We start from the raw sequence: 20,132 nt of genomic DNA on the forward strand, positions 1-20,132 counted from the left end.
CATTGTGATTCTGTTACCCTGCCGCGAAACATACTCCTCCTCCGTTCACGTCCTACCCATCCTTGTAGTGGCGGTTCAAGCACAGAAGTAGTGATAATAGCTAACACTTGGGGGGCACCAAAAATGACCAGAGTTGTGCTGAACGCCTTAGAGAACTTATGTAACTCACTACACCGCTGGGAAGTGGAGCAGCTGCAATTTCAGCAAGGTGGTTGATTTAAGAGCCCCAGTGCTCACAGACATGGCCAACAGCGTGGTATTCTCTTAACTCTTCTGAGCTGCTATCAGACATTACCTTACCTTATTATTAAGTTTAAAATATACAGAGGATGCCAAAAAGAGGTAAACACATTTTAAGAAAGAAAAAGACTTTTTTAAAATCCTAATAATATGTATCAATAACAAAAGATGAATACAAGTCACATTTGAGCACCTCTCATAATTGCAGAAGTCAAATGCGACTTGAGTATTACAGTTTTAATGCAGTTGTCACTCTACGTCTCTGTATCATCTCTCTGGGATTATTGTGAGCTTCTTGAGCATGGGACAATGTCCTAAATGTCTTGACATTCTCTTGGTACCTGCCAAGTAGCTATTGTACTACCTTGCACACTTAAATAGGAAATCCATACTGGTTCTATGGAATCAAATGAGTTATAAAAGGTCTCTAGTTCATTGATATGTTGGTTGGGCTTGGGAAAGTCTTTTAGAACTTAGAATGCATCTTCCCAGTGAAAATGTAATAGGAAGGCGTATATGCATCTTCGATCCTGTGTTTCCATTAGGACCACCTTCTATTAGAAAATCTACTAGGAAATTGAGAGGCTTCCAAGGATCTGGCTGGGCTTCAACTCTGTGTCTAAATTTGAGATGAGTAAACCAAACTGAAGAACCTTGCTCAAAGGCTGCTTCAGCTGCCAGCCACCCACACTTGCCAAGAGAAAGGAAGGCAGCTTGGTCACCTCCCCAGGGAGCTCCTCTGCCATCAGAAAGCCAGCCAACCCCTGGCATAAGCAGAGCTGGGCTGCAGTCTGACAACCATTAATAGCTTACCTTCCTTGGAAAACACCTATCTGGATCTCAGTCTCCTGGTTTGTGGAAGAACTCCTCTGGAATAAGGTAGGACTATCCTATGTGTGGGTCATCTGTGTGGGTCAGTCAGTGGCTAAGCAGCTGATTGCATAGAGTGTGGCTGAATTCCTAAAATGTTTGTATTGGTATGTCTGAAAATAAGTGCAACTGAATTTTAAAAATGAAAGAAGGATATCTCAAATTTTGTGGACTTTGGAGCAACCACACCCAAAATCCCTTGGTAAATAATGTGTTCCTTGAACCCTGGGGGTGTTAAAAATGATGGTGAAATCTCAGGCATTAGGAAAAGAAACACGAAGGCCTCCAGATGATAAGGTTGCGAAAATTATGCAGTGGGTAGGACCCACAGTGAGATACAATATGATTTTCAAATGCCTAAAGTAAAAGACTCTTATTTTAATCAACATTCTGTATGAGAACTCAACATATAAAACATAAATACAACATATGCAAAGGGAATTTTTAAATTAACTTTATATACATTTTTACTGTAAAATCAGGCATTGAGATTATTAAGGTTCTCTTGATGAACCCAAATCTTCCCAGGGATATTCACAATCATCTTAAATCAGCTTCAGGATTCCAATTTACTTTTGTATGTTGTTTTGATTGGATGGTATCAAGGAAATTCTGATTCACAAGGCTAAGCAGTCATTTGTTAATTATACAATCTTACATTCAGCCTTTTTAACACCAAGGCACAGATACAATCCTATTAATCAATGACACATTTACACAAAGCCCAAATATATGCAGAGATGGCAAGAGAGACTAAGCACTGAGGTCTTCATTCAAACAAGGTATCCCAAAGCAGGTTAGCTCATTATTAATCCCCTTTGTGATATAATCTGAGTAGAAACACATTCGGAGATGTCTGTTTTAGGTACAGTTTTTATAAACCACTAAAAAACAAAATTTTACACCACCAATAATGAGACATACTGACATGGTAAGCCTCCTGATGGGATCTCCTGAAAAAAACATAGTTGTCACTTGCCTATTAAAAATTACATAAACTGAATCTAACTATGAAGAAACATCAAAAACAAGCCACATTAAGGGGATGTCCTACAAAACAAATGATCTGTACTCTTTAAAAATACCAATGGCATGGGGGCAGCGCCTGTGGCTCAAAAGGGTGGAGCGCCGACCGCATATGCTGGAGGTGGTGGGTTCAAACCCAGCCCTGGCCAAAAACTGCAAAAAAAAAAAAAAAAAAATACCAAGGGCATGAAGACAAAGAAGTTGTGGCACTGGTCCAGATTAAAGGAGATACAATTATGATGTCCGTAGCTCAGTGGGCAGGGCGCCAGCCACTTACACTGAAGCTGGCGGGTTCAAACCTGGCCTGGGCCAGCTAAACAACAATGACTACTGCAACAAAAAAAATAGCTGGTCATTGTGGTAGGCACCTATAGTTCCAGCTACTCAGGAGGCTGAGGCAAAAGACTCATTTAATCCCAAGAGTTGGGAGGTTGCTGTGAGCTGTGACACTGCAGCACTCTACCAAGGGTGGCATACTGAGACTCTGTCTCAATAGATAAATAAATAAATAAAATAAAGGAGATACAATTAAAGGCAATATGTGACTTTGGCAGACTGAGATGGGAGGATTGAGACCAGCTGGGGTAACTTAACGACCCTGTCTATACAAAAAAAAAAAGAAAAATGTAAAAATTAGCCAGGCATGGTGGTACACACCTATGGCCCCAGCTACTCAGCAGGCTGAAGCAGAAGGATGACATGAGCCCAGGAGTTGGATGTTATAGTGCTTGCACCACTATACTCCAGAGGCTGGGTGACAAAGTGAGACCCTATCTTAAAAAAAAGAAAAAAAATAAAAGACAGAGCAAGAAGGAGAAGGCAAGATATGATCCTGAACTAGATCTCCAAGTAGGAAAATACAAAGCTCATGACTGTGACAATTGGTAAAATGTAAATACAGGCTATTTACCGGCAGTTCCTGTTACAAATGAGGTAGGTTCTGTAGGCTTGTTCTTGAATTTGTATGTAAGTTGGAACAGGTACATTTACCTATAATCTGTAATAGCCCCCATTCATAAGTGCAAGTCGTACATCAGTCTGATGTTCGTAACTCAGGGACTGACTCTAATAGCCTCCGTTCATAAGTGCCAGTTGCATGTAAGCTGGATGTTTGTAACTCCAGGACTCCTTGTATTAGATAGTACCATAGTATTCAAGTTATTTTTCCTGAATCTGATCATTATATTGAAGTTTTATAAGATAATATCCTTATTCTTAGCAGATACCTGGGGTCAAGGTATCTCAAACTATTTGACAAAAATAATAATGAGAATGAGAAGAAGTAGAGGATGGGGAGGAGGTAGGAGGGTATGAGGATAGAGACAGGTATAAGTGGATAAAGCAAATGTAGCAAAATGTTAACAACTGGTAAAGCATTATAGATCAAAGAATATATGGACATTTTTTGAGGGTTTTTGGTACTTGCAACTTTTCTATAAATTTGAAATTATTTTGAAATTTAAAGTTAAAAATCAAGCAATCTAAAATTATTCTGAAATAAAAATTCTTTAGTTTTTTGCCAGATGCAGTGGCTTACCTGCAATCCCAGCACTCTGGGAGGCCGAGGTGGGTAGATTACCTAAGTTCAGGAGTTTGAGACCAGCCTGAGCAAGCGTGAGACCTCATCTCTAAAAATAGCTGAGCATTGTGGCAGATGCCTGTAGTCCCAGCTACTTGGGAGGCTGAGGCAAGAGGCTCACTGGAGCCCAAGAGTTTGAGGTTGCAGGGAGCTATAATGCCATAGCACTCAGAACAACAAAGTAAGACTGTTTCAAAAAAATTTTATTTTAAAAATACTAAATAACACTTAGAAATGAAAGGCACATCAGAAATTTCAGCAGCATTATAACTCACTGCAATCTCAAACTCCTGAGTGCAGGCAATCCTCCTGTTTCAGCTTCCCTAGTAGCTGGGATTACAGCTGTGCATGACCGTACCCAGGTACTTTTTCTTTTTTTTTTATAGAGAAGGGGATCTTGCTGGTGGCTCAGGCTAGTCATAAACTCCTGGCATTAAGCAGTCTTCTGCCTCAGCCTCTCAAAGTGCTGGGATTACAGGCATTTGTTTGTTACAGGCCAGGTCTGAACAATTCTAAAAGCAAAAATAATTAGATGTTTAGCTTAGTTGTCAAATATATCCATGTGCCCTAGAGAGGGTACCCCCTATTCTCTGCCTGAAATTCTCTTGCCTGCTGTCCCACCGCTCATCCCTATGACCTAGCAGCTGGTCCTAAATAACTTCTGCTCATCGCTAAGCTCTCAGCCTCAATGTCACTTCCTCTGAGAAGGCTTCTGTGATCTCCTAAGTCAGAGTTGGCTATTCCTCCAGGATGTCCCCACAGCATCCTGGAAGTACTGCCCCTAGTATAGCAACCAAATGTTCTTGAGCTGATTGTTCATCTCTTCCACCAGTTTTTAAGAGCCAGGAGGGTTTAGAAGCCATGTCTGTTCTGTTTGGGGATCTAACTCTGGCCCCTGGTAGCACAGTGTCTAAGGTACAGTGTAGCTCCTAAGCCCTTAGTTAGTAAACATTCAATGTGGAATGGTCTATGAATCTATGGGTCATGTAATATGAGGGGGGTAAGTCTATCCCCTGGGTGGGTTTTTGGTGGGAAAATCAGTCCTTGTGCACCCTCAGTCTCATCTCCTGCCTCTGGAAAGAGATCTAGGGCTTGGTGTTTACTTTTCGCTGGGGCCAGGCCTGCTGGGTCCGTGTTTACATTGAACAAAAGCTGCTGTTGGGAGAGCCCTTTAGTCGTTACCGACAGCTGCAAAGGTTCTGCTCTGGGTTATCCATGAAAACCCACTCTTGAATTTTCCACAGAAGTGTTGGTCCCTGGTCTACTTTCCTAAAATGCTTCTGGCTGCCCCACCCACTCCTTGACCAGGGGCTGTGCATCCATGGAAGACAACTTCTCCAGCACGCTTCTAGCAAGACGGAAACAGGAAGTCTAGGGAGAAAAAATGGAGCCATATGGCATAGCCAAAGGCCATTTTGTAAATTTACTTTATAAGCCCAGATTATTATAGAGCAGAAGTGGAAAGGCAAATGTATATTGTAAAATAACTTCCTGATGTACTCACAGCCATATAGAAATGATTTGGAATTCTGTCTTAGAAAGTATGAAAAACATACTTTCTCCTCTTATATGTATAAGGCTGGATTTAAACTAAGAATGCTACACCAAAGATAGCATATATTCCCTCCATGCTTGCTGAATTCTGAATTTTTTTCTTGTCATTAATGACTTTTGCTTACCCCATGGACTTGTCTGTCTCCTCCTACCCTCCACTTGACATTATAGTCATCTCACAGGACAAAAGTAAGGGTGTTTTCATGGCAAGGATCATTGCCATAAGCCACCCTGAAAGTCCAGAGAGTGACTTTAGAAGTCCCATCTTCACATTTAGCTGTTAAAGATAGAAGAGCAGCCAGCCAATTGCTAAAGACTTGGCTCTGAGTTACAGGGACTTCTTTTCCCACAGTTCCTGTGCTTATCTGTGATAGCGTGGAGTTGGGACAGGAGGCTTTCCTTGGCTTTTTGAAATGACTGTGATACTGCAGACAGAGCTTTCTCTAGTCAAACTAAACACAGAGGAAAATGGGAGATGTCAGCTGAAGAAGGAAAAGAGAAGGGAGAAAAGGAAGGAGCTGCCACTACAGGTCTCAGGCAGCAGGAGGATGGTATCAGGACACTCTCAGTTTTTAGGTTTCATCATCTTTTGATAAAAACTTGTGCACTTTCTCTCCTGAAATAAATGTATTAAGCGCATGCACAGAACAGTTTGCACATGGACCTCCTCTCTGCTCCCAGAAAGACCTCTTTATGTTCCTAAGTTAAGGACCTCTGAGCTAAGGGGAGGATCACACACAAGTTCTGATCATGGGGGGAATAGAGAATTTAAGAAAGGCATCACTGCATCACTGTCGGTATCCTGTGAGTCACCAGACAGGGATTGTCCCAATAACTCATTCCTCTGTGTGGGCAGAGGAGCTGCAGATACAAGGCCACAGGAAAAACAGAGTGAAATGGTAGAGGCGAACACAGCCTGGAACTGCCTCTGGAATTATTCCTGCTTGTGATAACAGTTTCTGACTATAAACATTTCACTGGAATGCATCCTCTTTACTAATTGCAAAAGTGTTATTGCACTGAGTTGGAGTTGGCTGTCCAGGCACATTGCTAAACTCCCTAGGACGAGGACCACACCCTGCCCGTCCTTTTCTCTCCAGCTGCTCCGGCTGTGCCTGGTGCTCAACAGGTCTTTCTTGAGTTGAGTAGTGAAATAATTAGCAAGCTAATTAGTATGTGGATTGTGTAGGTGTGTTACTATATTTTAAGGGCCTTTTGGCCTTTCCTTAGGCCCCAAGCCACGCAATCACTAATCTCAAGCTGTCCTGGTCATTGGGAGTGTCCTAGAGCTAGAAAATTTGAGAGTGTGATAGGAACCCACTAGAGGGAAATTAGAAAGGCATATCACAATTGATTCATGAATCATAAACGTACATAAAAGTCACTTATAGACCTTGTCAAAATGCAGATTTTGATTTATATGTCTGGGGCCCAACACTCTGTATTTCTGACAAGCTCCCAGGTGATGCTAAGGTTGCTGGTCGTGATACACTGTAAGTAGCCAGACTCTGAGGAGTCTCAGTGGTCATATAATCAAACATCCTTCTTTGCAGGTGGGCAAACTGAGTCCCAGGAAGAGCAGCTGACTGACTGGGTCAAAGTGAGACATTGGTAGAGCTAAGACCAGAAGTTTAAATTTCTGATTGGGGTAATGAGGAGTTTCCACTCCCCCTACATGCTCATCCATCTAAGAGGTTGTTCTGGATGAGACAGAGTGCAGGAGGTGGGCTGAGGAGAAGCCAGGGGGAGAAGCACCCTAGATCTTCCTTAGGTCACCCCAGCACCTCCATTCCTGCCCCATTTCTGAATGGGGGGGGGCTCATGTCTTCCTTTTCTCCCTTCCCCTTTTCTTCTAAAACAGTGGTTCTCAACCTTCCTAATGCTGCAATGTATTTTCATTGCTACAAAGGGGTCGCGACCCACAGGTTGAGAACCGCTGTTCTAAAAGCTTAGAGTAGAAGTTGGAGAAGAGATATTGCTGGAGTTGGAAGAAAACCATTCCGATTCCTTTCTCCCTCCACCTGACAAAGTAGCAAGTACTTAGTATTATCCTCCGCCATCAGTATTTGGTTAGTATCTAGGGTACTGATGTTCCAGAAAGAGTGTGAAATCGTATTTAAGATGACATGGTTTTTTTTTTTTTGAGACAGAGCCTCAAGCTATCCCCCTGGGTAGAGTGCTGTGGCATCACAGCTCACAGCAACCTCCAACTCCTGGGCTCAAGCGAGTCTCCTGCCTCTGCCTCCCAAGTAGCTGGGACCACAGGCGCCCACCACAATGCCTGGCCATTTTTTGGTTGCAGCCATCATTGTTGTTTGGCGGGCCCGGGCTGGGGATTCAAATCCTTCACCTTAGGTGTATGTGGCTGGCGCCTTAGCCGCTTGAGCCACAGGCGCTGAGCCTAAGATGACATCTTCCAATTGGATCACCCAACCCCTTTTCCTCCTGCTGTTCACTCAGAATCTCTCAGTTTCTAAACTTATAAGCAATAGATCAGCTGGTAAGCTGCAGCAATATCCATCTTCTAGAGTTCAGAGGCTGAAATGAGATGACCTCAAAATGCACAGTGTGACCTCCGGCTTTTTCTGATCGACTCAGTTAATTCTTCAGACTATCTAGAGCAGTGGTTCTCAACCTTCCTAATGCCACATTGTATTTTCATTGTTACAAAGGGGTCGCGACCCACAGGTTGAGAACCGCTGATCTAGAGGTAGAAATAATAGGAGCCATACTTGTATCCAAATTCTGACAACCCAAACCCTTAAGAAATGATACAAGGGGAAAGTTTCAATTATTTAAAAGTAGAATCAACAAAACCTAGGAGATCTCAGAGGGCATGTAATCCAATATTCTGTCCAAAGCCTGAGTGCCCTCTATCATGTACTGTAACCTGTGGGTCTACCTGGGCCATTTGTCTCATCAGGCTTCCCCCATGCCCACAGGTGTCTCCACATAAAAACAGGACCCGGCACTCTTTGCCTCAGATTTAGTCCTCAGCCACTGTGCTTGGACTCACTCCATGACCTGGAGCCAACCAGCTCCTGACTGTCCCATCTTCTGGTCTTGTTACTCATTATCCCTGTTTATGACTTTGGTTTGTCCTTTGGATCTGACGATGCCCCACTAAGATAGGACCAGGTCGAAGTGAATGATAAGCACATTGGGGAGCCAAGGTCAAGTCCAGGTAAAGAGAAGCCTCAAGTCTCCTTTTTATAGTTTCTATCAAATCCTAACTGTTTTTGCTGATCTTTTTGAGATCCACCTTCTGACTGTTAGGAGGACTTTGCGTTCCTCCTAACAGTGTCATAGTCACTTTCTTTCTAGTGTCCTTTCCAAGTCTCTAATTAGCTCATCTGCACTGAAGAGGATCTGGTTCAGAGTGACAAGCCCTCCACACCAGAGCTTAGTTAGATGGGGCTTAGAAATCTGAATTTTGATAAGCAGCTTAGGAGAATATGCTTCAGGTGGGCAGGGGACCTAACTTGGAGAAATATCAATGGGAATTTTGGTACAGATTCACAGCGTTCAGGGCCTAGCTTTATGACTTACTAGCTGCATGGCCTTGAACAAATTAGTTCATCTGCATAAGCCCCAGGTTCCTCTTTATAATGATGATAAAACCGCATCTCTGAATGTTCAGAACCATGAATGAGCTGATGTTTATAAAGAGCTTTGTATGATTCAAAGCAGGTAGTAAGCACTGAATTAATCCAAGCCAGTATTGCTATTAGTGTGATTGCTTCTTTTATCTTCAGAATAGAGAAATTATTAGCAGGTTATTTATTACATGTCCTTTTAAATAAACTGAGATTTCGAACTGATGGCTGTGAGTCTTCTGATCACCCTGTGGTTTTCCTGTGTGAATGGTATGATCCCTATGGGGAATTTAAGACCATTTTCATGCACACCTATGGGCCTTGTACGTAGTAGGGGATCACAACTTCCTACATTTTTCGAATGAGTGAATGCCGTCTGGTAAAGCTCTCTGTGCCATTTCTCCACTGCAACATCACATCTGTTCTTCCTCCCCTTCCACAACACCGTGGTTCTCCGGTGTCCTCTTCTCTGTTGGTTCATGTCAGGCTGGTCACGTCCTTGTAGCTGAGCTGAAATACTAATTGCAGGAAGTCCACAGCCTCTCTATCTACAGTTTCTCAAAGTTCAGTCTTCTGGGTACAGTGACTTCCTGGTTTTTTTATTCCTACTTTGTCACCTGAGTCCCTAAGTTGCTATTGCATAACCAGGTATGAGCTTGCCTTTCAGGAGATGCATTTCTCTTCCATTGCAAATACACAGAGCATAAGCACAATGTCTGTGAATGGCTGTCCCCACTACTCCAACTCCAAATCTTGCATAATTGCTTTAGGAAGGTTCTGTAGATCAATGAATCCCTTATCAGGCTGGCTATTAGATTCACCTGGGATGCTTTAGCAATGTACAGGTCCCACTTCCAGTATTTTTGAATTGAAATCTTAGTGGCTGGGAACCATGTAAGAAAAACACCTGGAGTTAGGAGTTAGGCACATTAAAAGAATAACTTCTGAAATGAGTACTGCTTAGTAAATTCATGGCCATTACATCCTAGTGGCCTCTCTCTCTTTCATAGGGGATAGAGCCAAAAAAAGTATAAGATTTCTTTTTTAATTTTCTCTCTCTCTCTCTCTTTTTTTCCTTTGGAAAGACAGGGGTTTTGGTATTGCTCAGGTTGCCTCAGACTTCCGGCTTCAAACAATCCTCCCACTTCGACCCCCACCAAAGTGCTAGGATTACAGGTGTGAGCCGTGCACTCAGCCAAAAACTTAAGATTATGAATTTCCTACCCTGGGCTCCTTTCAGGATCACAACACAAGCCTGTCTTAGACTCCATACCTAATGTCTCTTAAGGATTCCGAGAGCCTTCCTCTTCTGCAGGTGCAATCACTAATTTTATTAGGAAACAGTGCCTTCCAGCTCGCCCTATAAAACCACTTGAACGCACACACTTGCCTACAGCCGGTGCTCTGAGCTCATGGTGTAAGGACTGCTGAGCCTTCAACATATACTTGATTTGCTTCATTGACCTAAGATTTTTTTAACAATAAGAGTGAAATTTATTTCCCAGCTAAAAAAAAAGTATGAGTTGGCCAACTTGGCCGCTGGGAAGAAGAGAAGCAGGAGGAGGAAGAGGAGGCCTATTTTAGTCACATGGGGGAAATCCTAAAGCGAGTGAGTTGGCACTGTTTTGGGGGAAGCTTGGCATGGCCAAGAGAGGTATCATGTTCGTGGCCCTGGGTGTGATCTTGACTTCAGGATCAGGAGTGCTTCTTCACACATGGGGTTCCTGAAAAGTTATGTGCACACAGCTTCTGTAAACTAGATCTGCTAATGGCTCTCAGCTCCCACTTGGTTTTCATTCTGTTGGCAGCGGCTCTGAACACCTGAGCTCTTACCCTCTCTCTCTCATCTGTTGACAGGCACTCTGTAAACTGATTCTTAAACACCCTCTCCTTTTCTTGTGGAGGGTGGATTCACCACCTAGCCTGTTTTGTAACTTTGTTGCATATATCAGGTCTTCATCAAATAATGCTCCGTAGGGGTAAGCGCTCTTGATCCTTCTGCCCACCCCACTTATTCTAAGGCAAATAAATGGTAGAGAACAAAATTAGGAAAATCTTCCCCTTCAAAAGCTTGGGAGGTTCAAAACATGTAAGGAGAGTCTATGCAGATGTGCTGGAGCTTAGCTTTGAGTTCTGTTTCTTCATGATAAGGAAGCAAGTTTGAGTGTTCATGTGCTCCCATATTCCAATCGTCTCATTTTGAATCTGCTGCTTACCTTGGAAAAAGAAGAGGAAATGGGAACGAGGAGAGATGGAAAAAGGATAGAAGGCATATGATATTTAGAGCAGAGTTTCCCAAGCATAGCACCGTTGACATTTGGGGTCTGGATAACCTTTGTTGTTGGGGGCAGTTCAGTGCATTGTATGCTGTTAAGCAGCATCTCCAGCTCTACCCACTAGCGCCAGTAGCACTCCTGGTTGTGACAGCCAACAATGTTCAGATATTGCCAGATGTCCCCTAAAGGGCAAAAATCACCCTAAGTGGAGAACCACTGGTACAAAGCCTGCATTTGGCTAGAAGGGACCTCTGTGGGAGTATTTGCAATAAGCAGTACTTTGGGTATTTCCTAGACATTCCCTTCTTTTTTTTTTTTTTCGTTTGAAATAAAGTATCACTCTGTAGCCTTTGGTTGAGTGCGGTGGCATCATGACTCATAGCAACCTCCAACTCCTGGGCTCTAGAGATCCTCTTGCCTCAGCCTCCCGAGTACCTGGGACTATAGGCACCCACCACCATGCCCAGCTAGCTTTTCTATTTTTAGTAGAGACAGGGTCTTGCTCTTGATCAGACTGGCTTCAAACTCTTGAGCTCAATATATCCTGCCTGGGCCTTCCCAAGTGCTAGGGTTATAGGTGTGAGCCACTGCGTCCAGCTCCTAGACATTCCCTTATAAAATTATTCTTTTCTCGACCTGCCCTTACCTGCATGGGTCTGGAAGGCCACTCTGCTTCCTTGTGCTTCCCAAGGCATGAATCAGTGCCTGGCATCTGCCTCTCAAGGTGCTGGGAGGTTAAAACAAGATATTGGATGAATAAATGTATTGAGTATCCAAGAGCAAGGCAGGGCTGCTGTGGGAACTCAGATGGAAGTGATGTAGTCTCCTGTAGAGGGGCTCAGCATCCTGTCGTGGGAGAGAGGGTGCTGAGGAAATACCTCTAAGTTACTAGCAAGAGAAACTTTTTTAATCCCACATCAAGCCTTTCCTTTCACATAAAAGGAGCTGAGACCAGTGTGAGAAGATGACTTCCTTAGTAATGTCTCATGTCCAGGCAGGGTTAGGGTTAGAGCCCTAGAGATGACCCTCCAGAGTTTCTTTCCACTACTCTGTCCCTGATGTTAGATAAAACTGCTAATGACATATGTCAGCATGTGATAGGGCCCCGAGACTGCAAAGCACCCTGTGCTCGGCAGGAGGGAGTCAGTAAGGTTTTGTGGAACACAGATAAGCAGGAGGTGGCACTTGGGAGGAGTGCTAAAGGATAGAGAGACGGAGCTGAGGAGCACTAAAGGATAGAGATAAGGATCTGAAAGACAGAGTTGGAGCTGAATGCCATAACTCAGTGGTTAGAGCGCCAGCCCTGCACACCAGGGATGCTGAGGGGCGGCAAGTTCGAACCTTGCCACCTGGGCCTGATTAAGAAAAAAGAAGAAAAAAAAAAAGAAAGATGGAGGTGCATGGTAAGCAGAGGTGACAGACAAACTGTGGCTGGAAAACCTAGGGACGCATCTGAGGAAGAGCAAGTTTTCTAGCGTGACTAGAGACCACCTCAGCACAGGAGGTAATAAGAAGGTGGGAAGGCTGGAAACTGAGACATGCTAAAACACAATGCTCGTCAATGTGAAATGTCAAGTGTAAATGTACGTTCCAGACTAAAATAGTGCTTTCCGTCTTCAGATGGCGTTAAATGTTCAAGCCACTTCTATTAGGAAAAAACCAAGTCACAAAAGTCGAAGTGACTGTAGTCTGTTATCCAAATGTTCTCTTTTCTGTCCAGATACAAACAACCCTCCCTCTCTTCTTCCTCTTCCCCAAGAGCCTGCTGATAGGTACAAAGCCTGTTTTCTTTGCTCCCATCCCTACTGGTATTCCTTTGTGTGGTTTCTGTTCCACACATGCAGGAATCCATGCAAGCCACGAGTCCTGGGTGTTGGGTTAGGCCATACATTGACCACAGAGCAGAGCCTCTACTGCTCTCTCTCACCCAGTGCTGTTTCTCCCCCAGGCCCACCCTGACTTCAGCGGGCACTCCTGAGTCTTGGATGCATAGGCTCTCTGGATGATTGGCAACTGGAATGCGTGAGCCTGGAGGCGTTTCGACTGGCCTTCAATAACCACAGAAGAGCTGTCACCAGCAGAGAGATCCTTGGAGTGGTCAAGCAGAGATCCTCTCAGAAGAGCTTTTGAATAAATGAAGTTGTTCTGAATGGTCCTGTGGTTAAAATGAGTACACTTGTCAAAATTGGATATATGTCAGAGGGCTGGGCTGGAAGACAAGGTGTCTGTCGTATCGGGAATTATGGTGCTGCACACACATCTCTGGATCCTGTATTTTCGGTGTCCAACTTCATGGAAAAAAAAAAAGGAAAGGCATTTTCTCTTGTGTCTGCCTGTGCACATGTTATGCTTGTCAGTGGCTAATTTCTCACTCATGCTTCTCTCCTGTTTTGTGCTTACCCATTGTCTTTTTGGAGAACACGAATCAAACCCTAACACCATGTACCCACCATCTCTCCTGCTCCAGATGGAGGGTGGCACTGCTGTGCTGCAATGAACTGAGATCACAGGGTTAGGGGGAGCTCTTTGCTTAGGCACAGGGGTGTGAATCCAGCAAGGGGTACTTGAGAGCAGATAGCATTGCCCACACTCACAGTGGAGAGAGCAGTGAGCATTGCTGCCGGCTGCCCTGCCCCCTCGACTGACTTTTGTCTTTGGCCATAATCTTCCCTTTTTACCTGGCTTGTGTAGATTGGTATGGTTCTAGGCAGTGTCTAGAGACACGGTGTAGACTCCTGTGGGAAAGGACCATTTTTTGTTTGTTTTTTACTTAACCACCCCTTCCACGATTGATAGGAACTGAAAAAATAAAAGAAGGAATCTGTTGCTCTTTGAGTATAAGACTCACGGCATTGGTTACCTATGTAGCACTTATACATAATAGCATGTATGGAATAAGTGCCAAATAAGCTGCTCCCAACTGCCGAAAAAAGAAAATGATAAAAAAAAAAAAAAAACCAGTACATTGGGAACAGAAAGAATAAGTGGGATTGATTACATGCATTAGATGGGGGGGGGGCATCTAAGAAAGTCTGGGAAGTTAAGATGAAAGAGGAGGTGCTAAGAATGAGGGCTCAGCGCCTGTGGCTCAAGTGGCTAAGGCGCCAGCCATGTACACCTAAGGTGGCGGGTTCGAATCCAGCCTCGGCCCGCCAAACAACAATGATGGCTGCAACCAAAAAATAGCCAGGCGTTGTGGCGGGCGCCTGTGGTCCCAGCTACTTGGGAAGCGGAGGCAGGAGACTCGCTTGAGCCCAGGAGTTGGAGGTTGCTGTGAGCTGAGATGCCACGGCACCCTACCCAGGGGAATAGCTTAAGGCTCCTGTCTCAAAAAAAAAAAAAAGAATGAGGACAGGTTCACGGCTAAGGGATCAGCCTTCCCAAAGGCCCTGAGGCAGCAGGCCAACTTCTGGCTTGTCAGAAAAAACTCAGTGAAAGCCAGGGCAGCTGGGCTGGAACAAGCGAGGAGAATGGGCAGTGGGAGATGTGGCTGGAGGAAAAGGCTGGGGCTGAGTTGTGCAGGGCTTGGTTTTTACTGGGTAAAGAGAGAAGCTGGCGAAAAAAATTTGACTAGGAAATTGGCATTTTACTTAGGTATTTTTTTGTTTTTTCAATGAGGTGTAACCTACGGTAAAGTATACAAACCTCAAGCACACCTCAACGTTTTACATATGTATGAGTACACCCAGGTAAAGATGCAGAATACTGCAGTCGCTGACTTAGTTTTTAAGACCGCTGTTGCTGCTGTGTCAAGAATGGATTGAAGAGTGTGGAAAGGGGAAGATTAGACCATTAGAATCATTCTGTGTCTGTTACTAGAGAGATGAGGAGGGGTCCAAAACGAACAGGAAAATAGGAGTAAAAGATTGGAAATTAATTTTGGAGATAGACGCAACTGGATTTGCTCATGGAATGGACGTGAGAATGAAGGAATCATCCCTGACTCCAGTTTTGGGGTTTGAGCACTGTGGTCCACCATGGTACCATTTACAAAGATGGAGAAGATAGTGAAGACGGGCAGGTGTTTGGGGGAGAGAGAGAAGTTGGGAATTCCATTCTGGACCCATTAATTTTTAAATACTCGTGAACTATGCAAGTGGAGATGTTCAATAGCTGGAACTATTTCAGGATCTGAAGTGGTGGGCCAGGAAGTCATCAGCATCAAAGGGCAGTGTACAGGTCAGCAGTGACGGGTGAGTTTACCTAAGAGGGAGAGGTAGGAAGGAAAAGAGAAAACTCTCCAGGATCAAGACCAAAACCAACTTCTAATATTTAGAATCAGAGAGTGGAGGGGCCCACGAAAGAAACCGAGGTGAAGAAATGAGAGAGTGGTGTCAGGGAAGCCAAGAGGGAGAATGTGATCCAGCCTGCTGTGCACCATCCTCCTGGGAATGTTGAGACATTTATGTCCATTGCATTTGGGGACGCGGAGATCATGGTGAACTTGAAGTTAGCTTAGTGGAGGAGAGTGGGTATCGGTGGATGTGAGCAGGCTGAAGAGTGAATGGGAGGCGGTTAGTGGAGTTAGTAGAGACAGCTTAAAAATATATAATGGTGTTGAGACTAAAGGAGAAAGTGCTCAAAGAGAACAGGCACAGGCTGGTAGCCGGAGAGTCAATTGGTAAAAGGAGGGAGATTTTTTAGATACTAGATTATCTAGGAGAGAGAGAGAGAGATGAATCCAGAAGAAAGAGGAATCCACAGGACCTGGAGAAGTGAGGGGGATTCACAGTAGAGATGCAAGAGAAGTGCATAGATGCCAATGCTGGCGGGGTTAGATGTTTGGTGATGAAAAGCTGAGGAAGGTAGTGCCTATTTCTTTTTCCTTGTCTTTTTAAAACGAAACAAGTGAAAATAGAATAGGGCCATGGGACGTCTGAAGATTAAATATGAGGTCGTCGTTTAAGGAAGTGAGAGACCTGGACGCACAGGCACAGTTGGCTGACTGGCAGTTTGAGGGGGGCGATTGTGAACGCAAGGCAAAGCCAGGCTTGCACGGCTTGTCTGATGGCACGCTCCCGCACCAGGCTGGAGAGCGCCGAGTTTGGGTTTGGGGAAAAGCGAGGAGGAAGGGAGCTGCTCCGTGGTGGGCCACGTGACCCAGGGCAGCCAGGAGGCAGGGGACCGGACAGTGAGAATGTCAGGGAGCTCCTGGGAAGCACGGAAGACACCGGGCCTGGAAACAGTGTCTCGGAGAAGGAATTTTCTCGCTGTAGCATCCTTCCGCGAGAGCGCACAGATAAAGCCACTTGCATCAGAAGCAGCGGTGACACCCAGTGACCACTCCGCGAAGTGCACCTTGCTTGTTTTAGATTGTTAGCAGATCCTGAAGCGGGTGTTCTGATCCACTTGGGGGGCACTGAAGCTCTCCCCATTCTGCCCACAGCTGCTGCTCACGAGAGGCTGTCCCACTGGCCCTGGGCATTCTGAGGGGATGGAGGCTGATGCTTACGTGGGTAACCAGAGACGGACTGCAGAGGCGCTGCGGGCAACCTGCGGGCTACCTGCGGGCTGTTGGCTCCGACTCGAGATGGGGCTTCTCCACTCTCTGCCTTTCCACTGTCCACAGATCCTGAATCTTGCTGGGATGGCTAGAGTCTCAGTGGTTCTCAACTTTCCTATGGTGACCCCCAACCATAAAATTATCTTTGTTGCTACTTCATAACTGTAATTTTGCTACTGTTAGGAATCTTAATGTAAATGTCTGACATGCAGGATGTATTTAGGTGACCCACAATGGGGTCGAGACTCGCAGATTGAGAACCGCTGGCTTAGACAAATGCCCAGCAGTGATGTCAACATCTTCTAATCCACAGTTGTCACAGTTGTCACAGTCGTCCCAGGGAGTGCCATCCTGGCTGACTCAAGAGCAGAACGAGGACTCCCTTCTTTCCACCACCTCCTGGGAGTTGACTGTTCTCAGACAGCTAAGAGAGTCCCAGCTGTCTCTGGTTCTTCTTGATCCAAGCACCAGCAGCTTGGGGACCTTCAGCCTTAAGCCAAAATGTGGCCTTGTAGGTTCTCAGGTGTGGCCTTTTGACTGACTCCAAATGCTGCAGAACAATTATTTTTATTAAAAGCGGTGCAGAAGAGAAAGAGGAAGCTTTTCTGTCTCCTTTGGTGATTAAATTAGAAGCATCTTGAAGCCAGGTTTGGTGGCTTATAGGTTCCTGCCTATAATCCTAGCACTTTGGGAGGTTGAGGCAGGAAGATCACTTGAGCTGTGGAGTTCAAGACCAGCCTGAGCAAGAGCAAGACCTCATCTCTACCAAAAATAGAAAAACTAGCTGGCATTGTGGTGGGTGCCTATAGCCTTGCAACTCAGGAGGCTGAGGCAAGAGGATCACTTGAGCTCAAGAGATTAAGGTTGTTGTGAATTATGACACCATAGCACTCTACCAAGGATGACTGATTGACAGAAGAAGAAGGTCTTGAAACCAAAAGGCTGCAGTTTTCCCACCTCTGGAAGAAAAACTCAGGTTTTTCCCAAAGTCCTAGAAGTCATCTAAGGTACTGGGCTTGACTTCTGGACCAAGGGATTGGATGTTCTATCCGTGGGAAATACAAAGATCAAGCTAGGACAGCCAGCCCCCTTTGCAGTGACCAAAGTTACTTTAACTATTCTGACCAATTATCTTTTACCAGGATGTGCTGCTTACATACCACTTTAAGAGGGTAGCAGCCAGGTCGAAGTCCAAGGCCAGGAGGGTCACTGAGGCATGAGTGCTGCATGGGGTAACACATGAGGTGGTTTTTTAGGTGATCAAGAAATGCAGGGAGACCGAGTCTGACTCACCTCTGACCTTCTTCCCTATCTCTTATCTCACCCTCCCCTGTTTGAACTTGACTTTGAACTTAAGTGCAGCCTATCATAGTGGAAAGAGCCTGTGCTGAACATGTAGCCATGTAATTACTTGGGCACAGCTGTTTTCACATCTGTGAAATGATCATGGTACTGCACTGGGTTGTGGTACAAGTCAAGTTAAACAATCTACGTAACAGTGTTTCTCACACCAACACAGTGCTTTGGTTTAGGACATTATTGGATATTTATACCAAGGCAGATTTCATAAACTTTAAGGAAAAAGAAAAAAAACTTTATGGCATTGAAATTCCATTCAAGATGGTGAACTTCCATCCCTGAGGGACCCATCAGAGGCAGGGTGATGGCTGATGTCCTTCCTAAGACTGAGAGAGCACCGAGGGCTTGGCGTCAGTCAGACTTAGCTTCTTATCCCAGCTCTGCCAGTTACAGACCTGTGGGTTCTTGAACAAGACCCTGAACTTCCCAGATATTTGGCCTCCCCCTGTATGAAGTGGAGACAGTCCCTCTCTCCTTGAGCTGTTGAACAACTAAATGAGGTATAAAGCACTTAGAATAGAGTAGGCACTCAATGCATAGTATCATGAAAATTCATTAATTCAGGTCATACAAAACTACATTTTTTTTGGCATATATCGTGGGCCAGCCTCAAGCTTGGTGCTGCATGATATTGTCTTAGTGTGTATCTTTTGAGACAGACAATTGTAGTCTAACCCTCAAATTTACCACTTACTAGTTGTAGAAATGTATTTAACTGCTTTGAACTGCCTGTGTAAAGTGAGGGACGGAATAATATGTATTTTAAGGGATTATTATAATTATTGTATAATCTATGTAAAGTACCTAGGATAGTATCTGGCATATACAAGGTCTCAAAAATGGCAGTGATTATGATTAATATGATCATCTGAAAGATTAAAAGGAGGAGATGCTGGTGGGTCAGATTTAAACCCAGAGATCAGAATAACTTTATTTTGGCATCAAATTCATCCTTGAACCAACTTCTTCTGTATTAAAGAAAATGTTAGCTGAAAATATTTAAAAAAATAAAATATAAGCTGTTATTTCCCCTTATATACATTCATCCATCACTCCCTAAATGCCTAAATGAGAGAGATTTCTTTTGGTTTTAAAGATGGACATGGTAAAATACTAGAATGGGCCAGAAAGGATGGTTCTGTAATCTGCTCTTTCAGGAAAATGTCATCAATTATCCAGGTGCACATGCCCTAATGTCCCTGGGGAATTCCTTGTTTAGGGTCTCTGTGTCTCCAACTGCCTTACCTTAGAGCAGTAGTTCTCAACCTTCCTAATGCCGCGACCCCTTAATACAAGGTCACGACCCACAGGTTGAGAACTGCTACCTTAGAGCAAATGTAAACTTGAACTGTGTCCAGTGGAGATCTTGGCTTAGGTCTGCCCTGCTAGCTGTCAACCTTCCTCCAGCCTCTTCCTTTCTCCTTGCTTCCTGGTCCTGCCTCTCCAGCCAGCCCCAGCAGTTCTAAGTGTTTGCTGGCCTTCCCTCCTGCAGGGAGGACAAGCATTCACTATGATCTCCGGCCACGCCCACAACTCAGAGAAGGCCTGATCAGTGTATACACAAACCCCTCCCTGGCTGGCTGCTCTTTTCTTGGAAAGGCATTCACTAGTCCACGGACAGGGCCTGAACATTAACAACAAACATGGACTCAGGGTCCAATCAGGAACTTAAAATTGTGACCCTTTTCAGGCCAGCCTTCCTTCTCTTTCCAGTGCTGGTGCCTTACCCTCACTGAGTGTTTCCCACATGCTTAACCCTCCTGCCACACTCCAGGGAGTGTCACACTCCAGCAGGCGGGCTGCTTGGTGCTGCATGTGGGTCTGGAGTTCCTATGCCTCTGTGGAATAGGAATACACTGACAGTGATGATAGCTAAGTTTTACTTTCACCTCTTGCACAGGTGCTCATACAGCACTTACCAAGGGTAGGCACTGTTCCAGATCTTGGGGGTCAGCAGAGAACAGGACATTAGAGTCCCTGCCCTCACAGAGCTCACATTCTGAAAAGGGAGAAGTAATAAATACATAGGGAATGTCATTCAAAAGTCCACATCAGGGCCAGGGGCACGTGAGTGACGGGAGGGGCTACGTTAGCTACTGTGGTGGGGAAGACTTTTCTGGACTTAAGCA

This window comes from Otolemur garnettii, unplaced genomic scaffold, assembly GCF_000181295.1.
Source record: "Otolemur garnettii isolate 467f Iridium unplaced genomic scaffold, OtoGar3 scaffold00112, whole genome shotgun sequence".
Taxonomy (NCBI): domain Eukaryota; kingdom Metazoa; phylum Chordata; class Mammalia; order Primates; family Galagidae; genus Otolemur; species Otolemur garnettii.